Raw genomic sequence first — 22,183 nt, 5'->3', positions numbered from 1 at the left:
CTTGTGGGAGTAGTACATTGTTCCTGGGCATTTTGGTTTATGGAATCTGGGTAATTTTCTCCTACTGTGTTGGTGCTAGTACAATGCTACCGGTGTATGTCTGGGTATTTTCAGTCAAGCAATATAATGTGGTTTGGGGGGCTTGATATATTCATGTATTCCGACATAGGCCAGGTGCTGTTCCTGGTATTAGGACAGTGGTCTGCAGCAGGCTATATACTGTGAGGCAGTTTTAGCCATTGGTATTTGACCATGTATATTCCATGCTGCTTCTTGTTGTGGTACCAACATGGGGGTGTGGTTATCCTTGCCATTTCTTGCTAGTCACCCTCCTTTTGTAGCTTGTTCCATGTTTTGCGGCTGTACAGCACAGTATGAGGTGTGACCTGGTAGTGTTAGGGTGCTGATGTGAGCCTTGCCCAGTTCTCTATTACAGGACTGGTATCTACATTCTCCTTACTGTGTGCATTTACACTGCACACATCTTGCTGTTTATACATCTGTCATGGGGTAGTATTACATCTAGGTTCCTATCCCTTGTAGAACCTATGAGGTTGGGTTTGTGTTTTGAGACTTACCTTTTCAGGGCATGCTGTGGGTACTGACAGCCTTTGCCAGTATCCATGGGGCATGGCATGATAGGTGCACGCCACCCCTAGCAGGTGGTGCATCATGTCAAACTCTGCATATCTTCCCAGCCTGTAACACATTGGCTCCCCTTTGACTGACTGCATTACTTCAGCCAATTATTGTACTTGATCTTCTTGTCTTCATAGTGTGGCATCATGCTTGGTGAGGGTGAGATGTTAGGCAGGGTCTTCATGTTTGCATATACTAGATGGTGTTACATTGCTTAACACATGGCAATCATGCCTCAGGTGGTGCTTTAGGGCTGCCTCTGTTGGATGCACATACTACACTCCCTGTACATGTCTGAGAGCAGGTTGTGTCATGTTAGGCATCCCTGTTACTATATGAGTGAGTCAGAGAGGGGTATCATTCCCAGGGTTCCTACTGAGCCAGTGTATGTGCTATGCGTTGCCTCTTTGCCAAGGCCAGGGCATACTGGGCCCGCCTCCTTCTGCCTACTGGGGCAGGCTCAGATTGTTCCTTCTCTGAGTCACGCTCTGCCTGTGATGGCCTTGGCAATGGTGGGGGGCTGTTTGGCCCGGCCCTATGCTGGTCCTGCTGCAGCTGTTTTTGCAAGATCATATTATGTAGCATAGCACATACCATGACAATTTGGGTACATGTAGTTGGTGTGTACTGTAAGGCTCCACCAGATGTGTCCAGACACCGGAACCATGACTTGATCAGCCCAAACACACGCTCTATTACATTACATGGTTGTGCGTGTGCCTCATTATGGCGTTCCTGTTCAGGTGTGTGTGCGTTTCTGATGGGTGTCATCAGCCATGGCTCCAGTGCATAACCTGCATCCCCCACTAGGTGTCCGTGTGGGATGTCCCCATTGGCAAATGTCTGGTACAGCTGCGTCAAATGCCAGATGTGGGAATCGTGATAACTCCCAGGGCAGCCAGCACACACATTCATTATTATGCCCTGGGCATCACACACGACCTGGCAGTTGATGGAGGGGAAGCCCTTGCGGTTAATGTAGGCCCTACCCCACTCACCGGCTGGTGCTTTGATGCGTATGTGCGTGCAGTCTATTGCACCCAGTACCTCAGGGTATTCCACTATTTGCTGGAAGAGATGCATATTGCTGGTCAATACCTCACGGGCATTGGGGAAATATACATGATCACCGACATGTGCTGACATGGCATCCAGGAACTGGTGTAGTACCCTGGAGGCTGATGCCTGTGATATCCCCATCATATCACCAGTTGGTCTCTGGAAGGTACCTGTTGCTAGTATTCTTAGGTCAACACATACCTTGGTTTCCACTGGGATGGGTTCCCCTCTGCTGGTTCTGTGTGTGAGGTGTGGCCTGCACAGCTCAACAATTTGCTGCAGGAGCTCTCTGTCCACTCTATAGCACTCTACTATCTCCAGCTCATGTAACCCGTGGTAGGTGACCCTGGGCCTGTACACTCTTCTCCGACTCCTCACTGTGGGTTGTCTGTCACCATCTGCATTGTCACCACCCTCAGCAAGTTGCCTATGTCTCCGTGTAAGAGACGTTTTAGCTGGTCTCTTACACGGAGCTTAGGGTTGTTCCTGGATCGCGAGGCTTGCATGGAGTGTTGCACATCTCTTACACTCCGTGCAAGCCTTAGTGAATCCTGCCCAATGTCTTATAAGGTACCATGATTTGTAAGAACAACTTTACTTTATTGCACTTAGATTAGAAGGATCAATATATGGTATCATTTTTCTTTAGTTAGTTAATGAGTGAGTGAGTTAGTTAGCTAAAGATATACATAGAGTAGCTAGTTGGCGTCTTAATAAATTGACTAATTCATATTAACCTGTTTTAGTTACCTGCCAAGTCAAAGCAAAACAAATGAGGCCAAGTTTTGGTTCACAGCAAATATACATAGCTTTATAGTTCACATGTTGAAGGGAAGGTACATTTGCATATATCATGAGTGCCAGATATAAGACCAGTTTGTCAATGTTAAACACAAATGTACAGCAAAACATTAGCAACACAGGTGATGGGCACTCAATGTTTTCATTTATTATATACAACAGATTCGCATTTATTAAATTATTGCATGAAATTTAGTGAGTGTTTTTAATGCTCAGCCAGAGCAGGTACAAATGAATTATAGCTTGCCTGTTTCATGGAGAGTAGACTAAAACTACACTTTGTAAATAATGTTATTCTACAAAGTGATGACAGTTCATTGCCATCAACCTTCTGTCTCCAAATGTGAAACTCTTGCTTGAATTTGCCCCAACCTAACAAACATATCAATCAATAATAAATGCAAAGTAAAAAAAAACAGTTAATAACTAAATTATTGTGCAGATACAAATGAAAAAAGCATAACTATAAATTAATAATTTAAATAACTGACAGTTCAAAAAGGATTACAAACAAAACATACAGTTGTTCACTCTGTAGCAAGCACTGAAAGAACTGTATTTTCATCCTTAACTCTAGTAGCCAAATATAAAAGTTCTGGTTGTCCCATTAACCCACAGCTTAGATAGTATTATAAACACTTACATAGCTCCAATATTTAATATCCAGTGTCTTCACATTTCATCCAAAATTTCATTCTTCCTGCTGTCAGTTAAGTCAGAACACATTATGGAGGAGAAATATACTGTTTAGACTGGTCTTATGTTTGTCAAACATAAAATGAATCACACAAACAACAAAATAAATCATTCATCTGATCTGGTAATTAGTGAAAGACCATATATCAAATTATGCAAGTTTATTAATAGAAGTAAAAATGTTGTTTTGTAAACAGATTGACAGTGGGTAGTGTGGCATCAAGGGAAACATCCTACTGGAATGTTACTTGCAATAGTTCACTGTATTGTACTGGTTTTATATGTTCATAAGTTTATGGTTTAGTACTAGGCTAGCTGCCCTTGTCGGCCATTTAAAGCCTAGCCAGTCTCCCTTTTGGTGATTGAATTAACTTGTCCAGTTTTGTGCCAGATAGGCTTTACCCATTTGATGGCTGATAATTATACAACCCCCTTAGCTGGGATAATTGGGATCATACAACAGATAATTTGAGAGGGCTCATGCATGGGATAAAGTATTTAGGAGTAGTCTCTGTCCATTAGTAGTAATGGGGGCAATTCTGGAGTAAATTTTCTATAGCCATCCAATCCATAGATCCAAGTTAGGATTGAATATGGAGAGAGATGAATTTTGATTAACATCGATGGTGCATCTGTTCCAGAGCAGAGGCATTCTCTGCGAGATATACCTGTCCCTCCAAACTAATCTGTTGATGTTGAACAAGAAGTTTAGATCCCTAGACTGAGCATTTGTGATGCCATTTGATTTCTTGATATGCATTAGGTCCATCATTATTGGCTCAGAGGATGCCTTGTATGCCAGACACAGGTCAACTCATAACAGTCTATAGGATACTGAGTATGGGGCAGGGCTTTAAAATGGTCTATGTAGGACATATTTTTAGGCCTTGCATCCTTTTAGTACGGTATCTTTGTGGGCATTCCAGTTGTTGCATGTGTCTGGACTAACACACGTTGAAGGGGCATTATACTCAATGACTGGCCTAAAGGGTGCTGAGTAAAGGGAGACAAAAACATCCCTAGATCTAGACATAATCAATTTATTTATAAGCTGCACAAAATAGAAGGACTTTCTTACAATGGTGAACATATGTAGGTTGAATGTTAGGTCACTGTTTACATACGTTCCCAAATCCTAAACATCTGGGTCACTGCTTAGGGGAGTATTGTCAATGTGGTAGTTCCTTGAAGTACAAAACCTCCAAAAGAATAAGATAAAACATTTTACCATTTAGTTTTAGTCCATGATTTTGGCATTAGTTATGTATTTGGGACTAACCTTCCTGCAGGATGGCTAAGTCATTTGGGAATTCAATAACTGCTCCTAGATTTCAGTCATCTGCAAACCTAGTCAACCAGAGCCCTTTGATATTAGCTTTTACTTCAAAAAAGTAGGTGCCAAGCAAGATGTGTCCCAGCACTGAACCTGGGGGACTACACTGGTGACTGGTATCTTTGTGAAGGTAACTTCCACTATTTTGATCAATGTGTCCTATCTGTGAGCCAGTTGGCTATCCAGATGGTGGTGAAGGAGTTTTATTTCCAGTTTATTGAGCTTTTCTGCTATGCCTGGGTGAGGGGATTGAATCAAAAGCTTCTGCCAGGTCAAGGTATGTGGTATGTCCCTTTTAACTTCATTCATTGCTTTGGTAACCTTTTCAAAAATGTTCCCCAGGTCAAAACAAGCCACCCTAAGTGAGCCATGGGAAATTGATGATACCAAGAAGCAAACGAGATACGGGGCTTCTAGTCTTTGTTAAATATGACAGCACAACAGTGGGATGGTCCTTTCAATAGGGCTAGAGTGAAACATACTCCTATACAGTTAGAGACACAACTGTTTTTAAATAATGCACTCGTGTCTGGTACAGCATTTTTCTCTTTACACAAAGTCTGTGACTCTGGGGGTCTTGAAAGATGGTTTGATGCCCATAGGTGGCAAATCTCCTTTCATAAAGAAAGTTGTCCATGCTAACCCTATTATGGGACAATCACCTAATTACCATTGACCATGGCAGGGTTTAGTGTGCTGTTGAGCTAGGAGTAATATATTTTATGTTAGGGACATTTTTAACTTCCTAACTGTGAGATGTGTTACTTTTAATGAGTTCTGAGTCCATTATCCCCTACTGCAACTAAGGTGGTGTGAAGATATGTAAAAGCTGCCAGCCTAGCCAGATATAATTTTGTAGATAATTCTGTCATTTATAAATATTAATGTAAGTCACAGGATTGTTCTCTTAAATGTGAAAAGACTACATTGGATATTGAACTGCAAAAATATAACAACAGTGCACTCTGTTGTAACAAAGCTGATAAGTCAATTCTTTGATTTCAAAATTTGGAGCTGATATGTCTGGATGAAGGAAGTCTGCCTATTGATTTGAGGCCAGAGTTAATGGCTAGAATTTGCATGTATAATTTATTTTATTGCTCTGGTTCCTGACCAGCTGCAAGATCAAAGAGGCTATTAACCTCTGAGAGTCTGTTAGCCTGGGAACCAGAAAGAAATGATGTAATCTGAAATGAATCAGTGGTACTGTGTTATCAATTTAAGGAAAGAAAGAATGTGAGCATTAGAGCATTTGTCTTGAGAACATCCAACATCACCATCTCTGCCTGTATCTATATGTAAGTAAGATTTTAGAATTGTGTTTTCTCTTAGAAATAGCTAGGAAATAGGAAGATTAGTCTAAGTGGTTTTCTGTGATGTCAGAACTTTTCTATGGTATTATTTTAAATATTTTTCTATGATTTCTGAACTCTTGACTAGCACTGTGTAGTAAGAAGTATTGTCTTGTGTTTCTTTTATTTATTATTAAATATTTTTAAACCTTTCAACTGTGGCTGTTTTGTGTAGAAATAATTTAAGCTCTGAGTACATTGCATGTATATAGTGATACTGTACCAAATCACTCCAAATAAGCTTTGCTGTTCAGTCACACATCATTTGGATAATAACATTGCACAGTAATAATTGGACACCCTTTGTTAATGGCCTTTTTAGTAGCTGATACTAGTGGGTGGTGGCAGCTGGTACTACCGTATAGTCTGGGCAGAAAGGAGGCAAGCTGGAGAATCTGTGCCAGCCTTCGCCAGGAGTGTCTGTGTGGTTGTATATAACTCTTATCTCAAAGTGTGTGTGTGTCAGCTACTTGGGCAGGGACACGAAGCACTAGTTGGACAGAGAGGGTACTGGAGGTTTTAGCTTGCCCACTTGGCTGAGATCTGGACCCTATAGCTGTGCCAGTATGGAGTCTTACTGAGGATCTGGATAGAAAGGAAGAGACCATCCACAGACCGACTGTGATCTCTGTGTGCTCTTAAGGGAAATTGTACTTTACTGTGTCTGTATTTATTATCCTTTCCCTATATGGATGCCCCTCACTGGTGTTAGTGGTGAGGATTGAGGCTCCTTGATTGCTGGGTCAGTGCACGGGTATCACAGTTTGTCACAAGTACTTCAATTAACTACAGCATTTTGTTTCCTAGTAATTATGCAAAGTCACAAAAGAAACTTTCTGAGTGGTATCATCAGATTGTATCCACAAGCAACTTATTATTAGATGAGTTTAGGTTGACATGAGTGACTTTATGTATGGATGAAATATCTTATGAACATTATATCCAACAGCCTCATAAATATGCAAAAATAAACATCGATCTGAAAGTGGGAACTGACAGACTGACATGGATACAGGGATAGAGACATACAAAGATTTTTGTTTATGGGACATGTCCGACCATCTTTATGATGTGCTACTCTTAGGTTCCTCTATATAAATATTGTGTCATGTGCTGTCCAAAACGTATTTGCAAAAGGAGCAAACAAGAGTATGAAAGTAAAGACAAAGATAAACAGAAAAATGCTGGTTTAATAAGTCACCCTTATGGGAACGTAATGTGTTTACAAATGCTTTAATAGTCCACTGTGAAAATGCTGTTATCTATTTGTTTTTCCTTTCTTGTTTGATTCATGAAACTTTTTAATGTCAGATAAGTAAAGATGTTTGTACTTACACACAATGTAATAATATAAAATAACATTAAATAATATTTAGACATATTTTTGGAATTATACCCTTTCAAGTATGTAAAGACTGTATTCTACAGATGTGAATTATCACAACACGTCACATAGCAACTCTTACTCTGACATCCAGCAACCTAAACAAGTAAGCACTGCTTTTACACTCTGTTCCTATAAATGGTGTGGCTTTAAGCACATTTGCTCAAAGACAACCATATTAGTGTGGATGTTTGCAAAAAACCACAAATTTTTGCTCTTGGACGTGAAATGCCATTCACCATCACTCAGCATTGATGCATGATGCCAAGCTCCATGCAAATACTGAGTACAAAAAGTGAAGGGTTTTTGTATTGGCCATTTTTGGCAATGTGTGCTGTGTGTGATTCTATATTCTGACCAGATTAAATTTGTGAAAAAGGGGTTGACATGACAGTGATGAAAATAGTGTGGGGGGGCAGGCATAAAGGGTTTGATAGGACATTGGGGAAAATGGGAGCGGGGCAGGTAGAGGGGAGTACAAAGAGGAAAGAATGCAGGAATTTGCAGGAAGGTGATAAGAGAGCACCATAGCTACCCATTTCATCCTAACATAAATGTAGTATTGTACACACAGTGTCATGACTTTGGAGAGTCACCACACCAGGGATGGATGACATCAACAAAATAATGTTGTATGGCCATTTTGACCAAATTAAGTGTGTAGAGATAACACATAGGCAAAGTGTTGTGCTATGTATGGGGAGTAATTTATTTATTTATTTTTGTGGGACAGGTGCCCTTTTTATTGAGAGAGAGGATAGCTGGGAAAGGTGATTAGGAATGAGAAGGTCAGGCAGTTATGTTAGGTTAGGTAGCAGGTGCAGACATACATGACATACAAAACAGGCAGGTATGGTGATGGACACAAATGTTTGGGGGAACCATGATTGGGGATAGGTAGGGGACATCAGAGGCACACCTGCATCCAGTTTGAGCATAATGAGAATCTAGTCCTCACACTCAGAACTGCTATCACTATCTTGTGTCTCATTTTCCTGGGTCAGTGCTGGCATGTCATTGATTTTGCAATCTGATGCAGGACCTTTTCAACTCTGCCAATTCAAGCACCAAGGCCTATCTCTATGTCAGCTCCTGATGGGAGACTAAGTTGCTACCTTCAATAATACATCTGGTGGGTACCGCAGCACTAGCAGCCAGGGCAGAGCTACCTGACACAGGTGGAACAGGTAGAGCAGGAGTTGTGTAGGCCACACTGACAGGTTGTTGCCCAGATGTGCTGGGTGTCTGTGCTGCCTGTGGTGGTGCCTCCACAGCCACCTGTGGAGGTACAGAGGGCTAAACTCCAGTGGTCAGTCTACCTCACTGTGCTGATGATCATTTGTGTTGCAGCAGCAATGTTTCCAAAACAAAAAATAAAGTGTATAAAAAGAGATAGGGTTGGGGGAGACAAAACAGAGAGAATAAAGTCAATGCCATATCACCTTGTTATTTCAATACATAAATAAATATGACACACAAATATATTTATCTTTGCCACATCCAGATATGATGTGAATGCATTAATGTGTCATTAAATAAATTAGTCTCAGGGCTATTATAAATTAAATGGAAACAATTATTTTATTATGGCATATCAGACATCTGATTTCCAAATTAATAATTCCATTTACAAAAACTGAATTGTTAATGTCATTTAATATTGTAGTGAAGATTTTATAAATACTAACCCATAATAAAAGCTCATTTCTGTTCCTGTGAATTGAATCCACACATGTCTAAGCTGGTATTCTTATTGTCTAATGCAATCATTAAGAGCTATTGGAGAAGGCATGAATGCCTGATATAAAGGTTAGTTATGCCTGCTCAAGCTGATATGGACTGATTCCCTAAAAAATATTATCTTGAATGCATTCATTCCTGATGCATACTTACCCTGCGTCTCTGAGGAGATCCTTTGTCTCCTGATGTACCTTCCTGTTTGTGGCAATATCTTCTGCAGCTGTACAGAAGAAAAAAAGACAAGATATGAAGCATAATGAATAAATGTATTGGCTGTCTAATCTATGCTGTATCATTCATTCGTGATGGGTCAATATACTTAAACAAATGAGAGGTGTTTACAGTCTTAAATTCATCATTCCATTGGCTCAGGAGGTCCTACGTTTGCCTGTTCATGTCACTGTAATGGTGACTGTAGTGTTCCCCAGTGTGGGGAATGCCAGTTGCACTGGAGACAACTTTGAGCAAGCCACAGCCTTGTATAGAGATCCACTTTAGTCTCCCTGCAGCAGTCTATGACTGTAGTTCCTGACAAGAAGTGCCACAAAATTCCTGGATTCCTTTTCATGTTACCTTTATGATCTAAATAAAGCACTGCCCTCATCCTCACCAGCCATGTCTGCAGAAGTACAACTAGAACTATGTGTCTGAATTGGTGCCCAATTCAGATCTTGTTTGTAATACCCTGTGAATAAACACACACAGCCTTGCCAGCTGTATTTGTAGAACTGAATGCACAAATGACTTGGCAGAGACATTGGCAATGATGACATGAGAAAAACAATGAAGGTATGAAATACGGCAGTGAGATCTGGTCATGTATGATTTTCACCCTATTTACACATGCTCCATTGTTAACCACTGACATACTTTATGATGTTTATTATAGTGATTGTTAGTTGGGGGTTAAATGTTATGAATTTCGACATATTAGGCTGTTGGGACTTATACACTAGTACTACTTGGGAAGTGTACCCATTACAAAAGAAGGATAAAAGATAACTTTTGCTAATTAATTGTCAATGCCACAGGAGAACTTCATGTTTTAAGTGTTAAGTTTAGATACTAATTTCAAAACGAATGGTGATGTGCTTAAATGATGCCTGCATGTGTCACCTTAAGTAGTCATGGACTGCATTTCTATGTAAAAGTCAGTATTTGTGGCTGTAAACACATTTCATATGCATGGAGTTGTATGACCTGAGTAATACATGTTGGGTTATGTTACATGCATACTTTACATGACATAAAAACTGTCCTAAACACATCTTAATATATCATAATTAATGCAAATACATCATATCTGTGCTTATAGGTTCATAGGTTCATAAGTGTGTACTAGGCTAATGGCCCTGGAGCCTTTACAAGCCTAGCCCATAGGATTACCCTGGCATCGTGCCACCTGACTTTAGTTCCCAGTGCCTCTGTCAAGTAGAGCCACTGGTGATCCCCGGGGTGAAAGTTCTATTTCCCATCCACTCATCAAGATTTCTCTTTAAGAGGGCCAGTGAGGTGCTCTGTTTGACAAGTATGGGAAGTCTGCTCCATATCATATGCAGTCTATGGGTTATGAACCTGTCCCTCCAGCTTGTTTTGTTGTTTGTGGTAATGAGGTTGAGGTCTCTGGAGTGTGTAGTGAGGAGGGATTGTGATTTCTTTAGACATAGCATTTCTAACAGAGCTGGGTCAGACATGGCTTTGTAAGTCAAGCAGAGATCACCTCTAAGTAGGCATATGAGACAGAATAGTTGCAGTTTTTTGAGTTTGTCCATATAGGACAAGTGTTTAAGGCCTAGGATCCTCTTTGCAAGGTACTTTTATGGCCTCCGGTTGTTGCAGGTGTCTAGTGAGGTACATGCCAAATTGGGCATTGTACTCCATGACTGGCCTAATGAGGGAAGAATAGAGGGAGACAATGACCTCTTTCTTCCTGGATGCAAAACCCTTAGAAATGAGATGTGCCACATAGAAGGACTTTCTGACCACGATGGCAATGTGGTGGTCAAAAGAGAGTTTGCTGTCAACCTGTGTTCTCAGATCACTTATAACACCTTCTGTGTTCAGTGGACTACCATCAATGTGGTAATTCATGGAAACCAGGTTTTTCCCACAGGGGATGGCAACACATTTTTTGGCATTGAGCATAAGGCCATGGTTCTGACACCAGTCATTGGTCTCATTGAGGCTTTTCTGTAGGACGTCAATATCACTTGGGGAGTTAATAATAGCTCCCAACTTGCAATCATCTGTGAACTTTGTCACCAGAGTCCCTTCATGTTGGCCTGGACTTCAGAGAAGTAGATACTAAACAGGAGAGGACCCAGGACAGAACCCTGTGGGACTCCACTCGTGACTGGTCAGCAGTCTGACTTGGAGTCAGTTACTTTCACACTGTGGGTTATGGCTGTAAGCCAGTTTGCAACCCACCTACTGATAGGGTTGATGTCTAGCTTAGTGAGTTTTTTTATGATTCCTGGAAAATGGTATCAAAGGCCTTGGCCAGATCAAGGTAGGCTGTATGAACCACCTTGCCTTCATCCACAGCTCTGATGTTGAGCAGGCATGATCTACCCTTCACAAAACCAAACTGTATGGGATCCAGAGTTTGGAGATTCCCTATATCCTTGTTTATTAGGTCCATGATGATGCATTCCATAGCTTTGCATATCAGGCTCATCAGGCTAATGGGGCGATAGTTCCCAGGGTCTGTAGTCAGTCCTCCTTCCTTGACCCTTCATAATATTGCTATAAACATGGGGGCAATGCATACTGTTACACTGAAGAAGAGTATTCTTTCAACATGATTTCCTGTGGAGTCTGGTATTGAAACCTCCTATGGCATCCATAGAAACAACGACATCCAAGAATATAACCTTCTCAGTGGAGAGGTTGTAAGTGAATTTCAAAAAAGTCGTAGAGCTGTGCAGAAAAGTAATACAATTCTCTAACTCTGATACACTGCCCCCCATAACAAGAAGGTGTCATCAACAAATCTTCTGTAGTAGAGTACAGAATCAGCATGATGCCCATCAATATTCAGAACAAACTGTTCTTCCCAGAATGCCAAGACCATATTGGCATAGCTATTGACACAGGATGTGCTCATAGCAATGCCTTTCCTCTGTAAATAATACTCCTCATGAAGCATGAAAACATTGTTTTCAAGCACTACATCCAAAAACAGACTGATCAAATCTATCTGTTTGGCCACCTATGCACTGTGTTGTTAAATATCACTTGACCATATCTATGCCCTCCAAACTGGGGATACAAGTAAACAGGGATTTAACATTTAGTTTCACAATCAAACATCCACTTAAAACAGTATCTCTCCCATTAACAAGTTCAAAAAGGTCTCTCAAAAAATGTGTGTCCCTTAATACTGTATTGATCCTGTCTAAGACTGATCATAACTGTTTATCCACATAGACAGAAAATGGTTCTGTTATCCATTTTCTGCCAGACACAATGGGTCTAAGAGGTGGGCATGTCAAGCTCGTATGGACTTTTGGTAGCCCCTGAAAAATAGGGGTAACTGGATAATCAACAGATAAATACTTAGAAAGTTGTTCAGTAATCAAAAAATTGTCTAAACATTCACGTATAACAGACAATACAATATTGCACATTCCGTGTTTCACCCTTCTTTAGATCCTATTTTAGACGTTTTCTGTAAGAAGTGTGAGCAGGATTTGTTCAATATGTTCTCTAAAGTGGATGCTACAAATAAGAAAATAATTTCTATAATTTAAATGAATTTGAAAGGCGAGCCTTGCTTGATATACAGAATGGTGAAACTATTGTTATTAAATCAGCAGATAAGAGAGGTGCAATTGTTATATTAGATCGGCAGTTTTAGACAGAATTGATTTTAGCTATGTTATCAGACACTACAGTATATGACAAAATTGGTCCTGAATATGTTCGGAGCTTGACATGCCCACCTCTTAGACCCATTGTATCTGACAGAAAATGGCTAATAGAACCATTTACACAGAATCGATTTTAGCTATGTTATCAGACACTACAGTATATGACAAAATTGGCCCTGATTATGTTTGGAGCTTGACATGCCCACACCTCTTAGACCCATTGTGTCTGGCAGAAAATGGTTAACAGAACCGTTTTATATCTATGTGGAAAACACCAAGGTGTGTGTGTATAGATATTCTAGCTACAAGTACTTTTTAGAAATCCACAGGAGATATATTAGGGGTGTGACAGGCCTCAGCCTCTAGAATATTACATTATTTCTAAATGTAATGCTTCAATATGCAAGGGATTGTATCCAGTTTTCATGTACCCCAGAGGAGAGAGCAACAGCCATGCCATAACTTTTATGCCTTAGCACACTTTCCAGAGGTTCTGGGGGACATAAACTGTACACACACATACATATAAATACTCTAGCCAGTGAAAAAGGAAGGCATATTATTGACAGGAAAGGCTACCACTCTATCAACTGTCAAAATGGTCTGTAATGCACAAGGGATAATCTACAATATGGGTGCAGGTAACTGGCAGATTTCATGAATCATGCATAATGCACACCTATGACCTGCACCTAAGGTTTGCTAGGGATGACTTTCCACAATGGCCTCTAGAGGGGGGTAAAGGTTAACTTTAGAGATGAGGAACCTTGGCTCAAGACACCTATGACAAAGCCACACAATCCCACTAAGCAAAGATACAACAATGCCCATGCACATATATTATGCTTATTTTTACTTGGCAGTGTGCAATGATGGTTCAATCTGGACAGACTAAGTGTAGAAAATGCACCTGTCAGCTACCTCTCTCTGGAGCACAAGGTGTAATTGTAATGAGCTTTGAAAAAGAATGCAGGTAATGCAGGGTTTGAAACCAATTTCCAGATACTTTTACCGATATGGTCAGAGTAAGATCTGTTGCAATGTTTTGATTGATGAATTTATGCCTGCAATAAATGGTCTATATCAGTTGCGCAAAAATCCATTTAAGTGAATACCAAAAGAGCGACACAATTTATTTTCCTATTTTAATTGTCTGCTTTTTGTAATTTCTTGTGTTTCTAAACAAGTCTACCTTTGTACTTTTTTATTCATATTAGTGTTTTTATGTGTTGAATTATTGTTTATTGCTTGTACTGGAGCTTTTCTCCCCGGGCCTCTACTGAAAATGGATACATGTCCAGCTAGACTAGCCCGGTCAACAAATGTAAAATAAATAAATAAAAGTATTAATCAAACCATGAATAGACCAACCGCACTAAACCGTGAAATTTAAAACATCAAATGGTCATAGTCAGCCAACCTCACCACCCACTACATACTACCTACCCAAACAAAATAAGTAAACCACATACATACACTAACCAAACCCTACTCCTAACCCTAAAATAAAGCACCAAAACCCAACTTCTAACCCTACATTAAACCTCACATACACAACTAACTATGCACTATCCTTGACCCCTCCCTAACCCTAATGTCCGTAACTACCACACACTTCCCCTAAGGAGATATACCCAAACAAAATAAATAATACACATAAATAAATTTAACAACACCCTACTTCTAACACTACACTAACCCCACATACACAACTATCTATGCACTACCCTTAACCCCTCCCTAACCCTAATGTCCGTAACTACCACACACTTCCCCTATGGAGATATACCCTAACAAAATAAATAATACACATAAATAGGTTCATAGGTTCATAGGTTGGTACTAGGCTATCAGCCCTAGGGCCTATACAAGCCTAGCCATAACAATTCCCTGGCTATTTCTTCCCACATTATTTAATACATTTAACAAAACCCTACATTTAACACTACACTAAATCTTACATACATTACCTATCTATACACTTACCTTAACCCACACCCTACCCTAAGGTCCATAACTATCGCACACTTACCTTACGGAGCTATACCGCAGACGGGCCAAACAAAACACTTCAACATTTCAGATTTCGCTATTTTGGACGTTCAGCATTTATGCAGTTTGCACAATATGTGTCGATCATTTTGTATTCGCAGAAACGGCGTTTCGATCGTCTGATAGGGACCCCAATAGACATGAGTATCATAAAATGAATTTTGCAATGAAATTATTATTAATGTTTGCTATATAACTCCAAATGAATGTGCCTAAAGTATGTTAACTATGACAATATTAATAGTTAATTTAAAATGAATGCTCAAAGAAATCTCAAATGGACTAGGCTGGCACACCTTTTAAGGCAAAATAGAAATGCAAAAAAAAAAAGGAAGGTACTCCAGAGATTCCCAGGGGCTCAGGTGATGGTGGCAGAGGTCCCATATTTCTTACAGACCATCCCTCTCCACCCTGTATCACTGTATAACTTCTGTATCCTGAAGTCCACGATAAATCCAAACATGGTATGAACACTCTTCTCCTTCTAGGCTGAGGCCTGACAGCAGCAGCACCTTGTATTAAAGCCTGTTGCATGTACTTGTTAATGATGGCGACAGCAACCCCAAGTGTTTTTGTGGTTGTATTCCAAAAAGTATTGCAATTCTTGATTAAAGGGAGAACTGAATGTACACACCCACTTTATATGTTCTTGAATATCTCCACCATGTTGAATTGCTTAATTTGCATGTAATTTGGCTGCTTATACCTTCATTAGCGTATTGTGCTGTTTATCCTTGTTTTGAGGGCAGGAGCAAAATGCCGGACTGATTAATAAATGCCAACTAGCAAGCTACTGAGTGTGTGCTACACACAGGATAGTAGCATTATGGCAGGCATTTATGAATCAGGTTCTAAATGTGAAAAAATTGAGACAGCAATAGCAGTAACTTCAATGTTCTTGATTAACCCAGCAGAAATGGGAACAAACATGAAAACAATACAACTGAACAGAATTGTACTTGATGCCAGACCGTCATGAGATCATAGAATAGATAGTTGCAGAACCCAAAGCTGCTTAAATTCCACTATGAGTGCATAAAGCACCTCAGATATACTTCATGTAATGTGTAGTCCAATCATGGAGTCTAAATCAATACACTCCCCACCTGTGCCTGATGTAAATAGCCAGCAGAATTCCTAAAGTAAAAATGCAATAAACAATAAGTTATTTTGCACCTATTCATCACATGGCGCCTTTGTAAAAATGTGAGTTCTAACAAAATGAAAGATGTTGCTGTGGATGGTTGTCATAAAAGGAAAAATACAGCAGCAAAATGAAGTCTAGGAAGGTACCACACAGTGTACCAATAATATCATATCAAACTGATGACATGATAACTGGGAAGAATTTTCTTTTCTTTAAAGAGTTATTGAAAAAGTATGAATGGAATTACCATGCCTCAGTAGACCCTTAAGATAAGCCACCCATATTTTCCTTCCATTGATATGAGCTGCCAACAGCTGTGGGCATTAATAAATCTGTGTTCAGTAAAAGCAAAGGAATAGCACTAGACAGCATTAAGGAAATATAGATACAGCAGAGACAGAAAGAAACTACGGCCCTCTAAAGTGAAGCAGCTACTTCAGGTGAGAAGTAAGACCAGAATGAAACAGAGGCCCAGAAGAAAAAAGACAAAATAACAAGCAAGACTAGAAAAAACATTTCCATCTGGTATCCCTTGAACTTTAGGACAGCCTCAATTAAGAGAGGCTTTAGGTAAAAGGAAAAAAGAAGGGAGGTGACAGCACATGGCAAATTAAGGAGGGTACATTCTGTGCCAAGTGTAACATTCAAAGACAAAACAACCAGAAAACACTTGCACAAAGAAAACTACAGATATTTATGCACAGATGCTTTCATACATCCTGTGCTTTTTCAAATATACGACTATAGGTGATAACACATGCCAAGAACCAAGACAGAACAGGTCTAAGGAAAAAGTGGTTATCACACAAAAGACTGCAGACAGAAGAACCTGTGAGACTTCAGCGGTTTGGCATACCTAGTATGGCTGTGAACAACTTTTCCTGGTGGAAGAGTGGAACACTAAAACTATCTGCACCTGAACAAGCAGGGGGTGAGGCAGAGGCCTCTATCTGAAAAGAAACTGTTATCGAAGAAACCCCCTGACCTAGCTTACCTTCTGGTAAGTTGCTAAATTGTAAACAGGCCTAGATGGAGGATGATACATTCAGTAGAGCTATTGAGAACATAACCAAGATGGTGTGGTAGGAGCTGACCACAAATATCTTTACTTCTTACTCCTAATTTAAATTCCAGTTTGGTTTACTATATGGGTTGATTAAGGAGAGGGAGGAAGGGGTATGTCAGCTGCTGGTACCCAGAACATTCAGAAATTTAGTTATAAAATGGGCACATAGCTCCATACTTGGAGGGCACTTAGTATGAGGTTTTAGCTAGATTCTATTGGCCAGACATAATAAGAAAAATTGAAAAATCTCTATGCAGCTTGCCCTGGGTGTTAGAAAACAGCCCTAATTCCTGGCATTAAAATCTTCTTATTCCCGTGACTGTAATAGACTAGGTGCCTTTAGAGTGGTTTGTCATGGATATCATCAGACTACTGATTAAGCCAAGTAGTGGACTCCAGTATCCCAGACCCTGGTGCTAAATATTCAGAAATAATTCCACTTCATGTAGCCAGGGAAGCTGCCTAATGTTCTCCAGAGTGTGAATACCAAAAAAGATATTTATTTATTTATTTATTTATTTATTTATTTATTATTTATTTATTTACATTTGTTGACCGGGAGTGTCCGACTGGACATAGGTCCATTTTCATTGGAAGCCCAGGGAGAAAAGCTCCACAGCTAAAATAAACATACAGTAGTTACATTGGATTACATAGCGATTAACAATTTAACATAGCAATTACTTACAACATATTTACAGATGAAGAACATAGTACATCAGTACACAACTAGAATCTTTATCTGTGAAGTACATAACAGACATTAACAAATGTTACAATAAGAAGTTCCTGCTGTATAATAAGTACTAGGCTTATGAGCATCTGAGATTGCTATAATCAAGGTAGTTATTGGAGTGGAAAGAAAGGTAGTGGTTGGATGGGGTTGGTGATATTAGAGTGGGAGTTGCAAGGGCATAGCCAGCATGTTTTTAGGTGCGCTTTTAGTAAAGTTTTGAAGTGGGTGCATGATGGTACAGAGGTAATTGTGGGTGGAAGGGAGTTCCATAATTTGGCTATGGTGCAAGAGAATAGTGCTTCACCAGCAGTTATTGGCTTTAGTGATCTACAAGTGATTTTTGTTGCTGGATCTTAGTGGTCTGGTGGTGCAATAGGGTTGGAGTAGATTCTGGAGGGATGGGACATTTAGAGGATGGTTTACTAGTTTGTGGGTGAGTGAGAGTTGATACCACTGAAGGAGGTGAGGGAGTTCAAGCCAGCCCAGTTCAGCAAGTGAGAGACAGTGGTGACTACGGTAGGATGCCCCTGTGGCAAATTTGGCGATTTTGTTGTAGCAGGTCTCTAGCTTGTTTAGATCGCATTGCCTTAGGTTGGTATATATTGGAGAGGCATAACGTAGGGTGGAGATAAGGTGGGAATTTGCTATTGAAATCTTTGCTGCTTTGGTGAGAAGTTGCTCATTTCTGTATAACGCTCCTAGTTTTTTGTGGACTTTTTTTATGGTCATGGATATTTGAATGTCAAATTTTAGTTTATTGTCTATTTCCACTCCTAGCAATTTGGTGTGTTCAGTTGGGTATATAGTGGCGTTGTCATTTGCTGTGATGTTAAAGTGAGAGTTGTTTTGAGTATGTTTGGTGGGTTGGAAGATGAGTAGTTTAGTTTTGTTTGGGTTGAGTATTAATTGGACATCGGATAACCAAGTTTCAACAGAGGAAAAGGCTTCCTGTGTGACTTTTTGCAGTTTGGGTAGGGACTGGGCTGAGCAGATGATGGTTGAGTCATCTGCATATTGTATGAGTGTGCCATGTTTGGTGGCAGAGGCTAGATTATTGGTGTAAACAGAGAAGAGTAGGGGTCCAAGGATGGATCCTTGGGGAACCTCTATGGAGACAGGTAGTTGGGGAGATATGTCATTCTGCCATTCAACAGATTGTTGGCGGTCAGACAGGTAACTCTGAAACCAGTTGATGACTGATTGAGAGAAGGATAGGTTATTGAGGACAGAAATAAGTTGTTTGTGTGGGACCATGTCAAATGCTTTGGATAGGTCTAGGAAAGTAGCAGAGGAGAGATAGCCATTGTTTTTATGCTGAAGGATAGTGTTAGTAAAGGAGAGTAAGGCAGTGGTAGTGCTATGGTTTGATCAGAAACCATGCTGAATACTGGAAAGGAGGTTGTTAGTAAGGAGGTAGTCTGAGACCTGAGAGTGTATGCATCTCTCTAGTATTTTGGAAAGTGGAGAGAGAATAGCTATGGGGCGGTAACTGATTAGTTCTGTGGAGGGTCCACCTTTGTGGAGAGGAATTATATGTGATACTTTTCACACTGTGGGAACGTAACTTTCTGACAGAGATTGGTTAATCAAGATGGATACTGGGTAGGCCAGAGCATCTGCTGTGATTTGTAGGTATTCACTTAGGAGGTTGCCTGCTGCTAATTTGGTGGGTTTAAGTTTAGTTAAGAGTTTTTTTTTTTATGTTGGAGGTAGGTACAGGAGAAAAAGAGAAGGCAGTGGGAAGATTACTAGTTGAAGGTGTGGGTTGGAGGGGAGGGGTGTTGTTTAGCTAGTGATAGTATGGTTTGGGTGAAGTGTGTGTTGAATGAGGTAGCAATATTTTCTGTGGAGTGTGGGATGTTAGGAGGAGGGGTACTGACTTTACCTGGGTGGAGGATGGAGTTTATGGAAGACCAGAATTGTTTGGAGCTGTGTTGTGAGGAGTCTAGGGCAGACTGGTAGTATTGAAATTTGTCCTGTTTTATTAGCTTTTTGACTCTATTGCGTAGTTCTAGGAATTTCTGTCTAGTTGAGGGGGTTTTGGTTTTGTGCCAGTGCTCACAGGCTTTATCCCTGTTTTTCATTTCTGACTTAGTGGTTTTCTGTAGCCATGGGGAGGGTTGTGCTTTGGTTCTGGAAAGTCTTATGGGGGCATGGTAATTAAGGATGCTCAGGAAGGTAGTATTAAAAAATTCAACTGCGTCATCAAGACTGAGGTACTTTAGAGGATGCCAGTTACATTCTTTGAGGGATGAGATGAATGCGAGTGGGTTAAAGTTTAGTTTTTTATGTATTTGACGGTAGATGACAGGTTTAGCTTGGTATAGGTATTTTTTGAGTAGGAATGTTGGGGAGTGATCACTGAGGCTATCTGATAAGCAGCCTGTTATATATGACTGGGGGCTCTTACTGACTAGTATCCAATCAAGGGTAGTGTGCTTGCTGGAGTTTTTATTTATCCTGGTTGGCGACTGGACTAGTTGGGTGAAGCCATGAAGGTTTACATGATGGGTTGAATGGTTGCCAGAACAGGATTGCCAGTCAATATTGAAATCACCTAAAATGATAGTTTCTTGGGGGAGATGGTGGGTAGACCAGCTGAGAAGGCTTTCTAGTGGAGGGATGTTTTGGCCAGGTGGGAAGTAGCATCCAATTATGTTGATGGTTTTGTTTTGGTTTATTTTGAGGTTGGTATATATTATTTCTTCATTGCCTATTTGTGGAACTAATGATTTTAAGATCCGGATGTTTAGATGCTGTTTAAATATTATAGCTACACCGCCTCCTTTCTTGTTTAGCCGGTCTACTCTTAGTATGCCATAACCTGTAGGGAGTATTTGCTGACTGGTAATGTGAGGTTTTAGCCAGGTTTCTGTCAGGATGACTATATCTGGGGAGTACAAGTCTATGGTGGCATGGAGTTCATGGACTTTGTTGGATATACTTCTAATATTTAAGCTTAGTAGAAGGAAGTCACTTGGCTTTCTATTGGCTGTAATATGGGAAAAGTTGTGGTTTCTAGTCTGATTATGAGGATTGGGGTTGGAGATGGTAGGGCCAGGGTTGGGGTGGATGTCTCCAATTAGGGCTAGTTTTGATATGCATGAGGTTATTAGTTTTCTCAGTTATTAAATGTGTTTGTTTATAAGGGAAACTTTATGATTGTGCTCTGTGGGTAATAGGTATGGTGGGAGGGTTACTATGTTAAGTTGTAGGGATGCTTTATGTTTGAGTAATATAGTTGGTAGAATATGTGGGGGTGCATAGGGATGGTTCTTGAGTTGGTGGGAGGGGAGCTGAGTGAGGGTGAGACATGAGTGGTGGTGTGAGTAGTAGTACAGTGGTAGTGGTTGAGTGGGGGAATGATGGAGCTTTGGTAGGATGTAAGATATGCAAGGAGAGTGCATGCAGTGAGCATAGGTTAGGTATGCTTGTACATGTTAGTTGAGGAGGTGTGATAGTAGTGGGAAGATGGAGGAGGTAGTGTTGGGTTAGCGCTGTGGTTGGCTATTGGAAAGATGGGAGGGGTTTGTGAGTGTAATAAAGGTGGGACCACTGGGGGTGAGAGAGAATAGGGGGCAGGGTGGGGAGCGAAGCAGGTAGAGACCCTGTTAGTTGCTCTTATGAGGGGGCTTGAAACAATCAGTTAACAGAGTTAACTGATAAATGAACATATGATAGTGACAAGGGTCGTTGTAGTTTTAAAAATGGTGCCTGCCACAGATAATATTTATTAACTTTGGGATTGTCTTAAGGTGATAAACAGGGAAGGGGGAGGGGAGAACAAGGGTATGAGCAGGCAGTTCTTTGTACTGCTGCTAATGAGCCAAAGCAAAGACAAGTTTAAGAAACAATCACAATTGACCAAGGACTGCTCTGAAACTGTAAGTCATTTCTTAACCATTTCTCAGGTGGAAAAACAGGATAACCTTGTATCAGTAGGCTACTGTGGTCTCAGTTTAAATTAACAAACACACAGTATTGATCAGTTATGGATACTATTTGCTAACAGAAGGGTATAAGAGAGAAAGTGGAAGATGAGTGTGTGTGTGTGGGGGTGGGGTGGGGGGGCTGCTTACAAGCCAAAGCTTACCAGTTAGGAACCCCATTTACGTCCAAAATTATGCATAAATTATGCTAATGATTTAAAGTGAAACAACTCAGGACATCAGTATATCATCCCCTGACTGAAGGCCTAGTGAAGCATTTTAACAAGACTTTAACATCTATGTTATGGAAGGTCACTTAGGAGAATATGAAGAACTAGTGTCATCTCCTACCTTACCTTTTGTTTGCCAGTCAAGAG

General features: G+C 40.3%; 1 protein-coding gene across 2 annotated transcripts in view; it reads left to right on the top strand.

The window, feature by feature from the left end:
* The window catches only part of LOC122809631 (cytochrome P450 2J6-like), a 1,067,145-nt gene that overhangs the window by 931,171 nt on the left and 113,791 nt on the right, over positions 1-22,183 (top strand). The window lies entirely within an intron of this gene.

Source organism: Protopterus annectens, chromosome 8.part0 (genome assembly GCF_019279795.1).
Source record: "Protopterus annectens isolate FY-2018-M chromosome 8.part0, PAN1.0, whole genome shotgun sequence".
Classification (NCBI taxonomy): domain Eukaryota; kingdom Metazoa; phylum Chordata; order Ceratodontiformes; family Protopteridae; genus Protopterus; species Protopterus annectens.
This window is presented reverse-complemented; position numbering and strand designations above follow the sequence as displayed.